Source organism: Dermacentor andersoni, chromosome 4, assembly GCF_023375885.2.
Source record: "Dermacentor andersoni chromosome 4, qqDerAnde1_hic_scaffold, whole genome shotgun sequence".
In the NCBI taxonomy this organism is placed as follows: domain Eukaryota; kingdom Metazoa; phylum Arthropoda; class Arachnida; order Ixodida; family Ixodidae; genus Dermacentor; species Dermacentor andersoni.
Window position 1 is genome coordinate 206,318,491 of NC_092817.1, and position 14,607 is coordinate 206,333,097.

General features: G+C 49.2%; 2 protein-coding genes across 2 annotated transcripts in view; one reads left to right on the top strand and one right to left on the bottom strand.

Annotated features, from left to right (window-relative positions):
• Positions 1-14,607, top strand: part of LOC126538330 (uncharacterized) — a 680,380-nt gene that overhangs the window by 327,105 nt on the left and 338,668 nt on the right. The gene's annotated exons all lie outside the window — the stretch shown is intronic.
• Positions 1-14,607, bottom strand: part of LOC126538494 (uncharacterized) — a 73,810-nt gene that overhangs the window by 16,315 nt on the left and 42,888 nt on the right. The window lies entirely within an intron of this gene.

Consider the following 14,607-nt stretch of genomic DNA (forward strand, 5'->3'; position numbering starts at 1 on the left):
CTCCGGCGGCCGCGCACGCCGCTTCTTTGGGATTTCGCACCACCGGCACGGCACGGTGGCGTCGTCAGCCAATGAAAAACGATATGCGGTGGCGCGTATGGGAGAGATACTAAAGGTTCGAGCATTCAGCGACTGCGTACCCCTATTGCATGTGTGAGCCTTCCGTTCAATCCGATGAATTAGCAGCGGACAAGCAACAAGCCCCTTCCGGCCTGCTATATTTTCTCCTGGTTGGCTCGAGTGGCTGTTAGCGTTCGCTGCATTGCACGGAACCTGCCAGGAATGCCCGTAGATAGCGGCCACTATCCACCCGCTCCTTTTATCCTATACTCGCCACGTGCGAATAATGAATGTGAAATTGCAGCTTCTACGAGGAAAGGCTTGTTGCTTTCGACACTTTTTTTACGCTGGAACCAACGAACGTCGACGCGGGGCAGCCCTCGTGTGGCGTTTCAGTGCATTCGACCTGCCGTAACGCCGCGTCGTGACGTGCACAATAGCGAACGCAGCCTTGTTGACACCTTCGTTTACCTCTACATTAGGTTATATTGCGAGCGACTCCAGTGCCAAAGGGCCGAATTCACAAAGCTTTTATTTCACGAATGGTCTTTGCCACTGACCCTTCGCTAACAAAATGTCCAACGTCTCGTTTGGCTGGAATCTGCTCTTACGAACAGTTCTAGCGTAAATACCTCTTCGTGACTATACGGACACGTGTGTCCGCATTCTTCAGGTACGCTGCTTTAACTAGGTCACAAATAACCGACAAGCCTATAAGCACCTGTTAGGTGAGCTTCAGTCTTGTTCCTGTTCTAACGAAGCCGGCAAAGAAGACAACCTCGCGAGAGCAACATCAAATTCAAAAATGTTGCAGCCTACTTCGCTCTGTTCAAACAATTCAGATGGCGGCCGAGCAGCCTGCCTGGAAGCTTGGGGATAAGTTCGCTTGCCACAAGCCTTGCACATAGGGGAAATAGTCAAACTTTGTTTCACCATAAGTACAACGTACTTGAATTTTTTTTTAATGTCGCAGAGAGGGGCATTTGAATAATTTGGATCGAAGCTGGCTTTGGTTGTCGAAATAGGCATTGCTTCAAGGCAATCAAGGATTGCAACACGCCCACAGCTGATTTTCGTGCTCGGAGTTGACCAGTCAGCTGCCTGCGACGAAGTTTCTGCAAGGAACTAACTTAACGTTAAACTAACTTCGTGCAAGACACCGGCTTGAGGAATAGTAAAACAGTGGGCCCTGTTTTGTGCGGTTGCACTGCACTCCCCTTACTTTCTTGGGCGCGCATTTCGTAACGGCGCACGCTGCTTGCAAGAACGCTCTGGCGGTTTCCTTTCGGCGTGGATTCAGTTAACCTGGGCGAGAAGCAGAAACTGCCGTGTACCGACCGTGCTTTGGGTTTACGTCAGAAAACCCAGACAGGGAACACTGATCTGGAGCCACTACACGGTGCAGCTTACAGCCGCTGTGCTGCTGAGCAAGTTGGACGTCCGATCTATCGCCATCACTACCAGGCTTTTCTGTGCAGCGCAAAGCACACAACGCGAAAGCACGCGGAGGCAACGCTCGCGATATGTGCGTGAAGCCAAGTCCAAGCGTTGCATTTGCCCGCAAAGCTGGGAATTTGACACCGGACGCTAACGCCGCGGCAAAAGCGCCTCCGAGAAGGCAGAATCATCGCACTGCGAAACTCGTTAATTCACTGTGAATGATGAGCTGATGAAGCTATTTGGAAATATGGTTAGCATTACAAGTGAGGACTGATTTCATTTACAGTGGCTGAATTTCTATGCTCGAGTAACTTGTCCCGACAGCGACGACACCTTTCGTGAAGGTATTGCGGGGCGCATCACCAATACGCCGAATACAAGTTACACACGCTTCGTCGACGCGTACCGCACGGAGGTTTCGGGATTCTCGATCGGGTGGCTCTCGGAGCTGCAACTTTACGGTTCCCTATTTTGCGGGCAGCCATGGTCTGGGGCAGTCGAATCGTAAACCACAACTAGATAACGATATAACCGAAGAAAGGGCCACCGTAGGAACGCGCGGAATTGTTTCATGCGTCAACTTGCATAAACTACATGGTGCCTGACATGGGCCGCCTTTAGTAACAACAGTGAAAATGCTTTATCCTCAGATAGTGTAGGTGTTTTTTACGTGTAGACGTATGCACTTTTTCTCGCACTGCGTCAAGCCTTCTTCGCTTACCAGTGTGCTTACACGAGTGCGTTCATGATTGATCCTCGGTTGAGAGTGAAACGTACGTGCAGCCGCGTGTAATTCCTCTGTTATTCAGTAGAGAACTGCAGAACACAAACCATCATTTTCTTACGTATTCGCGCTGCACACCCGCGGAGGAGTTTCTTCCTTGCCGTCTTCACCGGAAGCGCGAGAGCGGGCACCCACCGGAGCAGCCTGGCCGTGCGACCAGTTCCGCGTGCGAACAATCGCGGCGTCGACGACCGCTCGGGCGAGCGCATCTCCGGGACCCCGAACACGCGCGCAGTCGCTCGCCACCGAACGCGGCGGAACGGCAGAGGCAGTCACGCTCTGCACGCACTGCAAGCGATGCGCGCATGGAGTTCGCGGACGGGGGTCATGCATCTCGGCAAACGCCTTCGACACGGCCAAATGCTTTCCACTCTTCACGATTTGTGAACTTCTCAGCACAACATATGACGGTCATTGCGCCTGTATACGCTATACGGGCTGTACAGCTAGATTGTACGCGTCAGTAATCACTAATCAAGTCGCTTAGACGAAACCATTGCTGGCGCGCTTTCTTCGCTTTTACATTGATGATATTCAATGCATTCATGAAGGTCGTGTTGGTGCTACTGCGGCTGGAACATCTACATAGGCTGCTATGTCGAACAAAGTCGTGTTCTTAAGAGCCGTGAATAGTTCAAGACTGCTTCACAAGGTGTGTGCACCAGTAAAGCTGCTTACACAGCTCACATATGGGCAGTCTGGTGTACGTGAAGAATGGGCTAAGCATGTGCGATGCAAATTTATGCAAATTTCGCGCAGAGCCGCGCACCTATAAAACTACGCGGATCCAATAAACACGTTGGAATCTACGTGAAGCGAGGCTTTTCTGAAGTATTAATTAAATTCCAAGGTGCTGTTCATCCTCTGTACAGCGTTTTGCAGCATTGCGATTACACGCATGCCAGGCAAGAGATCCTCACCACGCGACCGCGTATTACACTGCCTTCAGGATCGGCCACGAAAGGATCGGCCCGATTTGCTGTGACGCTGTCGGGCCGCTTCACTCCGGGATCGGTCTGCATGATTCGGCGAGAAACCAACGTAGCAGGATGCCGCGAAGGATGGCATATAAAGCTGCATAAAGGAATACTTTAGGATAAGTTAAGGCATGCGTTGCGGTGATGATATTTACTTTCCATTTCTTGTTTCACTGCGTAATTTCGTGGAGGACAAAGCCGACGGCAAGGAGCATATCTGCCCGTCTAGAGGGTATACACATTTAAGCCGACTCGTTACGGGTGCTGTGTCCTCTGTGTAAGCAGTTCAGCAGAAAGAGTTCGCAAAGGGAGCGCCGCTTTAGAAAAGCCCGAGTCAAAACACGAGCGCAAACCGTTTCTGGCTCCGCGCGTTGTCCCGCGTTCACAGCCAGCGTGCGTCAGTGACGAGCAGCAAAGCGAACGTGCGCACTCGCGCGAACGAAAGAAAGACCGCAGCCACGACGCGGGGAACGCAGTTGCGGTGCCTGCAGGAACGGCCCGCGCCATTCTGGCATGTTTTGCTGTTCAGCTTTTGTCAACACTGGTTTCTAAGGCCAACAAGTGCGCAGCCCGGAATGCACGTCTGCTGTCGCGTTTGCATAAATACAATAGTGTGCATTGTAGGGCATTTTTCCTTTCCAGCATCACGGTAATGTAACCTGCGACAGTGTTTACACGCGCTCAGAAACACGCCAGCGCTTCCGGCGAGTGGAGAAGGCCGGCAGACGTCAAACTTTCCCCCATCTGAACACGACGCACTCTCCGCCGCTTACGTGGATGCGATGGGCCATCGAAGTGCGATGTGTCACATTCACGCGAGCGCCGCTTATATGTGCAGATCAAGTTTCTCATGAGGCTTGAGCAAAGTATGTATGTACCAGCGCCGGCGAATGAAGCGCAGTAGGAAGGCACTTTTATTTCGAGGAAATCGAGCAACGGTGGCTTCACTTACAGCTTAAGCGTTATATCGTACGTCCGATTTGACGTCAAGAGCACATCATTTTTATTTCTTGTATGTTTCATAATTACAGTATTTTCATCAAAAAGATGAAGCAGGCTGCCGGTAATTCTCGAAAAAATGCGCAGTACATCTGGGGTCATACCCTTCGCGGTTAACCCGGAATCCAATGGCAAACATTCGCGGCAAACAACGCGCGACAGGCCGCATAAGAGATACGTGCATTTAACAACAGATGCAATTGAGCTTCGTCGTACTTATGGTGGTGCCGAAATTGTTTTATTAAATAGAAGCGTCTGGGTTTTTACGGAGACAACAGGTTAGTGCCAGAGGGAAATTAACGAAGCATTATTAAAGGGACCCTGAAACGATTTTGACGATTTTGTGCAACCGCACTGAGTCGTTAGGATTAGTCCTTCTAATCATTAATTGACGCATCCAAGTGCTCCGCGTAAAGCGTGTAATTTATTATAAGGTTTTAAATAAGTACATCGCTACCGATCACAGCACGCCACTCGGCTGACTTTTCAGTCACCACTGACCAGGGGAGGTATTTTGTAAGAGTCCACCTAGTGGACATGTCCATTTCGTCTGCTGTTGGAAGTTCTGATTGGGTGGGTTGGGCTGCGCTTCCGCAGGAGCGAGGCACCACAGCCAATCAGCACTTCAGCAGCAGACGAAATGGACATGCCCACTAGGTGGACTCTTACAAAATACCTCCCCAGGTCACGCGAGGTGACCATATGACGCCAGTAGGGCGAGCTATCCCATTGGCTGCCCAGAATGTGTCATCTATAATTCTTCCCACTTTAGGGCGTAGAAACCTTGTTCGTAACAGTTGGAAAGTTAATTTGTTTCTATAAAAAGAAAGTAACAGGAAGAGGATGCACAAGGATATTTTATTACCACACTAAAGACTTCCGGCACACAGCAAGTGTCGTCTGCTTGTGTTGCAACGTGCCCCGTGTTGATCAAAGCACCGCAGTCAGTGCTGGTCTCGATATTTATTTCCGCGAGCACCACGATTCGCTCTGGTTGGGTTGCGGGCTGCAAGCGTAGCGACTGGCAATATGACAAGTTGCGACATCGTGTCCTTCTGCAAGGCAGCAGACAAGCGGAGTGGCTGCAGCGCATCGGACTATCGGTATCCGATCGGCGCGAGGATTTGCGCGTTTGCGGCCATCATTTTATGCCGGAGGATTACTACCACAATCCCAAAGACGCACGGGTACTACGTCACACGTTTAGTCAGCTAGATGGCTGCGACGTCACGTGCGCAATGACACACGCACTGGGTACACCTTCAGCCAACCACAACCGTGGAACGACCGTGGCGTCGGGGAAGGGTGCTCGTCTGGCACCCCAGGTTTCGGTTCCCACCCATGCAGAAGTTTAACTACTATTCCTTTGAGAGGCATTAATTGGCTTACAGGAACCTCCCCGAGAAATTTGACGTCAATTCGAGTATCTTTTTTATGTGGTTTTACTCTTTGCCATTGGCCATTTTTGGTACCATCATTCGGTCACTTCGCCGACTACAACGCCGGATTTTCGAGTAATGGGGCATGTGATGCTTTCGCATTAAAGGCTCACCATCGAATGACAATAGTGCGCGAAATTAAGCCACAAGGAAGCCAGTCGTGTCACTGAGCTGTTAGTTTCCACGCAATCGGCAACTTTAGCACTGGCGGTCGAGTCTATAGCGTTCAACCGTTTTCGTATGATTGTTTGCTGGCAAAATTAGTACTTTGCATACGTTTCATCCTTTACTGTAAGGTTTATCGGTCCGCCTTCTTTCGCCTCTGCAGTCGTGCGTCGCACCAAGAAGTTTGGTGAGTTGGTGACGCTAAAAGTGGCCTTCTATTGTTACAATGGCCATTAACAGCAACAGGGCGACGACACGATCCGTCAAGAGAACTCTGACGCGTCGGAAGAAACAACGCACCTGAAGAGTGCGCGCAGAGGAAGGTTATCGTACGACGGAATTCGCGAGTGCAAGTTGAAGAAGGCAAAAACAGCAGAACTAGTTAAGCTAGAAGTCACAAAACATATTCGTGTGTTCCAGTGGCGTAGCCAGAAATTTCGTTTGGGGGGGGGGGGGGGGGGGGCTCACATTGCAGCTCGGTTTCCTCCTTAAGAGGAAGCTTTAACTCGAGTGCTCGTACCTAAATACATGTAGAAGGAGAATACGTCTTTCTCGGCTACCAATGCACCAAATTTGACGAGGTTTATTGCATTTAAAAGAAAAACTTAAATTCTAGTGACTGCTGGTTTCGAATTTTTCAGTTGGGTAATCAATTCTTTATTAAAAATTGACCAAAATCGCAAATTTTCAGATAGCGAAACCATCAAGTTTTTAAAACTCTGTAACTCAGCAATGAAAAATGATATCACAATTCGGTGAATTGCACCTAATAGTGCATCTACAGCGGACAAAATTGCTATGTTACACATGAATCTCAAGAAATGTAGCATTATGGAAATATGGCTTTCGCAGAATCCTTGTACACAACGTAACCAATTCACGTAAGATACGAAATGACACAGCAAGTTTGTCCGATTTCACTGTTATAATAAATGCCGTTTACTGAACAGCGATATATATGCTTGTTGCAGAGCTATTAGCTTGTAAACGTCGTGCTCCTATTATTTATTTTTTACTTTCGAGTTTTTCAAAATCGAAATTCCCTAAACCGAAATTCCGCTTCCAACAGACACTAGAATTTAACTTTCTCTCTCAAATGCAACAAATTTCATTAAAAGCAATCCTGGGGTTACCCTGGAAAAGCGTTTCTGCGTTTTACATGTATTTGAATAGGCCGCGTTGGAGTTGGGCGCGAGCTAAAGTTACCTCTTAAACATTTGTCCGGGGATCAAATACATGAATAATAACTTCATTGCCATTGCTAAAGATGCTGCAAACGAATTCTTGAACGCTACGCACTGTCAAAACAAGTAAAATATGTATTTTTCATAAAATATTATACTCGTATGTGCCAAAAATTGTGCCCAACATAAATGATGTCAATGCTTCCATGTTTTTTGTCTATTTAGTAAGTAAAGAAAATATCACACGAACTTCAGAACTACATCAGTTCGAAACCAGCAAAGCAATGCATGCCGCTGATATGAAAAATGTAAAGGCCATGAAATGAACAAGTTGAGGACAAATATGTTAATGAAACTTTGTCTGTCGTTCAAGATCCTTGTTTACATTCTTGTACATATGAAACGGCCAGTGAAAAATCTCAATGACGCCTTCATTTGTTTTAATGTATTACGCAGGAGCAGCTGTCACCGGTCGTGTATCGTGAGTAATTGCACTGAAATTATAGCCGCAACAGAGAGCACGTATAAAAAGCCGAAGTTCTGCAAAATATACGAGGGCGAGTCAAATGAAAGTCAGCCAATGCTAATATATGACAAACGGGGTACTTTATTTAAAAGCCGTCTCCATGATTATTTAGACATTTGTCCCGTTGTTTAACGATGTCGCGTGATTCCAGTCTCATTCAACTCCTTTGGTTGCTGCTTCAAAAAGTCTGCAACTGACTCTTTCACGTCATCGTCCGACACGAATCTGGTTCCCTTGAGCTGTTTTTTTCGGTTGCCCAAAAATGTGGAAGTCGCAAGGCGACAGGTCTGAGCTGTATGGCGGATGTCGCAGCGTTTCCCACTTGAACATTGCCAGTTTTGTATTAACCACATCAGTGACGTGGGTACGGCATTGTCGTGGAGCAAGATGACCCCATTTGTCAATTTTCCACCTAGTTTCTTCTTGATTGTGACACACAGCCGATCTGGCGTTTCACAATAACGAAAAGAATTGATAACTTCTCAAGATTTAGCAAATTCTATCCATAATGGCCCCTGACGATCGAGAAAGAAAAGTCAACAACACCTTCCCGGCGGTAATGACGGCCTTTCCTTTCTTAGGGGTGGTGAATTCGAATGTTTCGGCTGTAAGCTTTGCCGTCGTATTTTAGGCTCGTAGAAGTGGCACCATGGCTCGTCCCCGATCACAGTTGGAGACAAGAAGTCGTCACCCTTATTGTGATACCGGATCAGATGAGTCAAGGCAGCACTGAACTTCTCTGTCTTCTAGCGGTAGTTCAAAAATCTTGGGCAACCATTGCGCACACAAGAGCCGATAACCGAGATGTTCATGAATTATGGCGTGAACCGAACCGTGACTGATGTTTACACGCTCTCCCAGTTCATCGATGCTTATCCTCCGTTCTTGCCTCATCAGCTCATCAAGCTTTGCAATTTTGTTAGGGGTGATTGCACGATGGCTTTGGCCCGGCCTTGGATCGTCTTTGCAAGTTTCACGTCCTTCTTTGAACCATTTGCTCGAACGCTTCACAGTGGCCAATGAAATGCAATGTTCAACGTACACGGCAGCCATACGGCGACTAATTTCTTTTGGGAAATACCTTCAGCTGTCAAAAACCTCAGGACACCACGCTGCTCAACTTCTGGAGCATCCATTACGTCACGCAACCATGTTCAACCCAGTGTATGAGAGCATTAAAAAATTTATCCTCAACCCCCTGCGTGTCACTTTTGTAAATGAGAGATGCCTGTGTGCTACACGCATGCCTCGAAGATAATGAACCGAACCATTATTGCGCGGGGCTGGTTGGATCACTTTCATTTTACTCGCCTTCGTACATCAGAAATGCGAAGACGCAATGGAATATACAAATGCGAAGATACAGCTTGATAAAAGGCAGAAAAGTGTCACTGGAAACAAAGTTCACTGCACGCGTATACACAAAACCTCGCAACCAGATATCTAAATATACGTATAAGTCTCCAATAAATCTTCGTATCTAAAAAAATCACTGTATATGATGCGTCAAACTAGGCAAATAGACATGTTGCGCAATCAGAGATCCACAGAATCCTAGATCCCGCCCCCATTCCATCCACTGCCCCCGACGTATCCCGCGCGATGGAAGGCGGCACGCTTCCTCCCCGCTTTTCTCCTTTGCGCACACAAGACTGAGCCACCATCGTCGTCTCACCCATTCCAGCTCCCCCACCCCCTCCCTACGCTTTCACTCGCACATACAGCATGCGGCGCGTGGTCCCGATGTTATCGCCCTTTGACTGAAACATGAGGGCGACGGCGACGGCAGAAATGGGCCTGGAGTGTCCATATAATTGCTGTCGCAATACTATATAATAAGAGTATCCGGTAACTGAAGCGTCCCGTGGCCCATTACTGTCCGCAAAAGAAGTAACAAAATCGAACTTTCACCATGCGACAATTCGCTGCGCCACAACAATGTCTTCTTTTTTTCTTTTGTGTGGCCGGGGCAGCGCAATGGAAAAGCGCAAAGTATGTTGGCCACAATCGAATGCCTACTTTGGGCACCTAATGTGGCTACCGAAGGAATATCGAAGAAAACGTGAGACGCTTGGTCCACCGAGAACCATACGCATAGTGCTCGGTATCCTACACTGGCGAGACAAGACTTTCCGGCGAGGTTGCGCTCAAGCGAACGCGGTGCAATTCGTCAAGTCCCCAGAGTGATGGCGACGAGCGACGGTAGTTTCTTTTTCTCGTATGCTAGCCAGAAAGCGCCCAAAAACTCTGCCAGGCGAAGATCCACTCAGCAAGGGAAAAGCGAATGCGCACCGAAGTGCACCGCGCGGTGGTCAGAGCAACACGAGAAAAACGCATGCGCTCTGGCTGGCTCTGACAGCCCGCGAGTAGGGGAGGGAGGACAAAAAAAATTAAGAGGCTCAATGTATCCTCGCGAATAAAAGTCGAAGTAGAAAAAATAAATAAGAACGTAGTTACCTTGGCTGGCTTTGGTTTCTTGATATGGATGCTTTGGCGTAGGTGAAAAAAAATATATTTCTTTATGTGTCAGGACGGCACAAATGAACCACCACAACGATTCATCTCATCGGACCTCGCTGCTGGCTTTGTCAACTTGTCTGATAGTGTGTTTATTTGGCTTGTCTCGTTGTATGGTCCGATGTAAGGCTTTAGAAAAGTCAATGCACCTACGAACATTAAACCACAATGTTCCGCGATTGAAGATCTAAAGCACAACTTTGGAAATGTCAATGCACCTTTCACATCAAAAGTTTATGACAACTTTATACCCATAAATTTCGGAATTGACATCCATGCGCTCCGTAGATTCCGCGGCCTCTGCAAGATGCCGCGGCGAGCCCGTTCGCCATCAAAACGCCCTTGAAACTTTGTGCTCGGATGGGGCTGCTTGCGCTATGTGACTCCCGGTGCATGGGCGTTGCCGCGAAATCCAGCCCGAGTTCGCAATGTTCGTGGTGAAATGTCTTTTCGAGCGTGAAAAAGACATTCTAGACAAAATTCAGAATGATTTCCAGCACCGGGGATTGCTTCGGTGGGCGGTGCATAGACAGCACGAAAGAAATTCGGGGGGGGGGGGGGGGGGGGGGCTGAAGCCCCATAAGCCCCCCCCCCTCCTGGCTACGCCCCTGGTGTGTTCCACTATGACGAACGAAATAAACTGAAATTGAAGTGTATGGTAAACTGTCCTTATTGGCTAAAGCTACCGAGGAACGAATACATGCAGACGGAAGCAGCACGCGAGTTCTTAACCTATATCTATTTAACTGATAAAGTGGAAGCTCCGTTTGTTCAGACCGTAATGTCCACTGCGGGAAAGAAGTTATTAGAGACCGCTCCTTATAAGATAGTATACTGTGGATGACAGCATGCGGCACCAGCCGCCAAATGCGCGTGCATGTTGAAAATTTTTCATTCGAGACATTCTTCGCTTCATTGTTGGCACTTTGCGGTTGGTAAGTAGGTTCCTGTCTCGCCTCGCTTTAATGGAAAGAAAATAATGTATATACGAACGAGAAGATGGAAACAAGCCACTGCCGAAGAGCACTGTATAGCTGCAGGTGCCATTCGGCCGCGATGGCAAGCACACTGCTCCCGTGCCCTGTTTGTGCCCTGGGATTTGCCTGACGGGAGGCCAGTGCTATAGGGTGTGTCCACCGTGGAGGCAGCATTCGTCCCCGCATGGTGCTCGCTTCGGGCACACGACGACTACGTGCGCGGCTCGGGTTTCCTCGCGGCGGCACGGCGTCCACGACGGAAGCGGCCGCCGGCTCACGGACTGCTATTCGGCAGTCCGTGAGCCGGCAGCAATGCCGGCAGCAATGCAGCCACCTTTGTCCGGCGGCGCCCGCACCACGGGCGACTCCCGCAGTGTTTGGGGCGGTTTCCAAAGGAAGGCTATGTTTCGACCCCGTGCCTTGCAGTTGGTTCTTTTTGTCCTATGCCAGGCCATAAAACTTGCCCGGCGCATCATTCTGACCGACCGCCAGATGGGCCTGACGACGCAGCGCGGTTCCAGGAAGCGCCGGCCACTGAGAGCGGCGTTAGGACCACGGAGGAGTCCCGGACCCTCTCTCTCTCGGCCTTGTTTCGTCCTTAGAGTCTGTCTAAGGAATCTGGGGACTGAGGGGTGTTATTTAAGCAGCTTGCGGCTGCTCTGTTGGTCTCTCCTGATAACCACGACAACATGTAAACATTGTATAAAGAATTCTTCGCCGAGAAAGCTCTACTCGTCTCTGACTCTGCGTGAAGCGGGGTCCAGACCTCCTGCCGGCCACGCATACCTCGGCACAGCCCGCTCTTTTAGACCATCGGCGCGTACGTCCCGTGGCTCCTAGTTTCCTCGTGACAGCTCGCGCTTGGGGGCCGTGGCGTTACACTGAACGGCCTCCAAGACTGGCCCCCATTCGCCAGTATCGTAGCAGCTAACGCTACGCAGAAGCTGTGCGATGTTGTAGCGACTTCATGGTCGCCAAAGTTATTAATTTCTGCCGCCACAATGCCATCGTAGATTTACCTTACGCCTCATGACATAGGCATAGGCATACGCACGATTGTGTTCCGCGTTTCTATCGGCAACGCCCGTTGAGTTGAACTCGGCCGATTCTTGAAACCAACAATCGGCATGTATAAATTCGCGTCAAACGGCCGCAGTAGAAATAACGCCGTTGCCGCCGTACGATTCTTTTCTACGTAGTCGTTGTCGTGCTGCTGTAGTCACACAGACATACGGTAACGTCCCACACACAGACTCTCGATTTACGCAGACAACCTGGTATTATTTTGCGCAGTCCTTAGCAATGCTGCAAAAGGGGGCTCCGCTAACCCCCACCGCTGTACCCGCAACGTGATGCCGCTGTGAGGAGTTTCCTGTTGCCGTTGGCAGGGCGAACGACCGACCACTGCAGCCCGTCCGACATAGACGAACCCCGATGTATCGCGGAGGTGCGAAGGACATGCCCTGCGCATTTTCTTGGTTGTATTTTGACTTTTGTAAAAGTGCACTTTGCTGCACGCTTACACCTCCCGTAAGATAAACATCTGATCTTGAAGCGAACCCCGACGATTACGCATCGTTTCTGCGTGGCTCCTTCGTGACCGGCCGGGCCGCTCAAAAAGAGAGTCGGGCATTTATGAGACAATTACGGGGCGATCGCCGAATTTGCCAACTCAGCATCATTACGGCTTTTTCCCCGCAAATAAACCTTACTCGAGAGTAAAAAAGGCTGTGCGCTAGTCAATATCAGGGAAGATCAATGGCTGTGAACGATAATCAGCAGGCCGGATGCAGATCACGCTGCATGCACGCATCTCACTGTGGCCAACTCGGTGCAATCTGGCTGAGAGACGGGCGACAGCAGAGATTAACTCCACGAACTCGGAGTCTGCCAAGGGAGTGCTCAAATTGGCAGCGTGTAAACTATAGGCGGTGCACCTCGTAACGTGGTGCGGCAGCTTCCCACCACCCAGCCTGCCCCTATTTCGTGGTTCCTCCGCAGTTTCGATAACGCGTCACTCGACGTGGACGTCCAACCGACGACGGAGGGCGGCGAACAGGCGACAGGAGAAATCCTGCAGTGGCGCTATGCCGACCGCATCGTCGCGCCGTGGCGCCACATCCGCTGCGTTTCCAAGCGACTGCGGTAGACTGCACGGGGCTCGGCTCGAAGCGCCTGCAAGTCCGGAAAAAAAGGCAGCATACCCGGACGGCAGCGAGGCGCGACTGCCGGCTACGGTTCGCCGCCTTAATCCGCCCCCTGCATTCGAATTCCGCATCGATGGCGTATTATTTTGTTCTTTTCTTTTTTCTGGCACAACGCGTCATCCGGCCCGTACAACTCGCTGCTGGGACGCCAAAGCGCCATCAGCAGCCGATGACTGCTCCCCTCCGCAGAATAGAAAGTTTCCTACAAGCCCCGAGCAACACTCCTAATTTAAAGAAAAGAAAAAAAAAAAGAAAAAGAAACTCGTGAGAGAGTATTTTCACAAGACCTTTGCCCACAGTCTCATTGTTGTCTGCTCTTCTCGAGGTACAAGACGAGAAAGAGTGATAGGACTGGACGTCCGCCTCGTCTTCTGCTGCCTTGTCTTCGTTGTTCTGGGCTATGTCGTCGTTTTTCGTGAGGTCGAGGGCTGTGGCTACAGCCTGGTTATAATGAAACCATGTTTACCGGTCAGGGGTCGGTTAACCATTCCTCCAATATCTGGATTTCATTTCTTTTTTTTTTGCTCGGTGTGTTGAACGTTGGAGTCAGTACTGGTGCGCATAACGAGGTCATCTACAGCGTTTGTGTCAGTCCCCATAGTGATAGCACTGAGGCGTGTCCTCTTTGCCAGTGATGTACTGAAGGAAATGTTCGGCAGGCAGTAAATGGCTCTGGGCCTAACGCAATGCACGTATCCGTTACACATGCACGCATCCATAACATGCCAAGAAGCACGTGACGCAGATTTCGGTTGATGGTAACCCTGTTACAGATTAACAGGTTATTGCTCAGTATTCTAATACTTATTTTACTAGTGTGCTTTCTAAAGCAAGTACACGCGTGAATCTGCGCGATGAGGCATTTTTAGCATCCGAAGTTGATTTTCTTTCATACCACGGTGTAGTCGAGATGCGGTTAAATTTGAAAGCAAAATTGGCTTGTGGGTCCTGACGGTGGACCCAATACTTTTTTTTTTGTCGTTAAGCCGAAACTGTTGTTAAATTTCTTGTGATTTTGTTACGACGTTCACTAATAACTGCGAGGCTGCCTGATGAATGGAACATTACTAAAGTTATGCCCGTCTGTAAAAAAGGCGACCGTTATTAGAAAATTATCGCCCAATATGCTTAACATGTTGCAAATTATTGTAATATTATATAGCCAAACGCATAATGAAATTTTTTGAAGAAAACTCTACACTATCAATCTTTCAACACGGATGCAGAAGACATTTTTCTACAGCGACACAATTGGTCACGGCAGCTCATTCATTTGCGCAATATAAACTGACGCAATGTTTACAGACTTCAGCTAAGCGTTTGACAGTTATG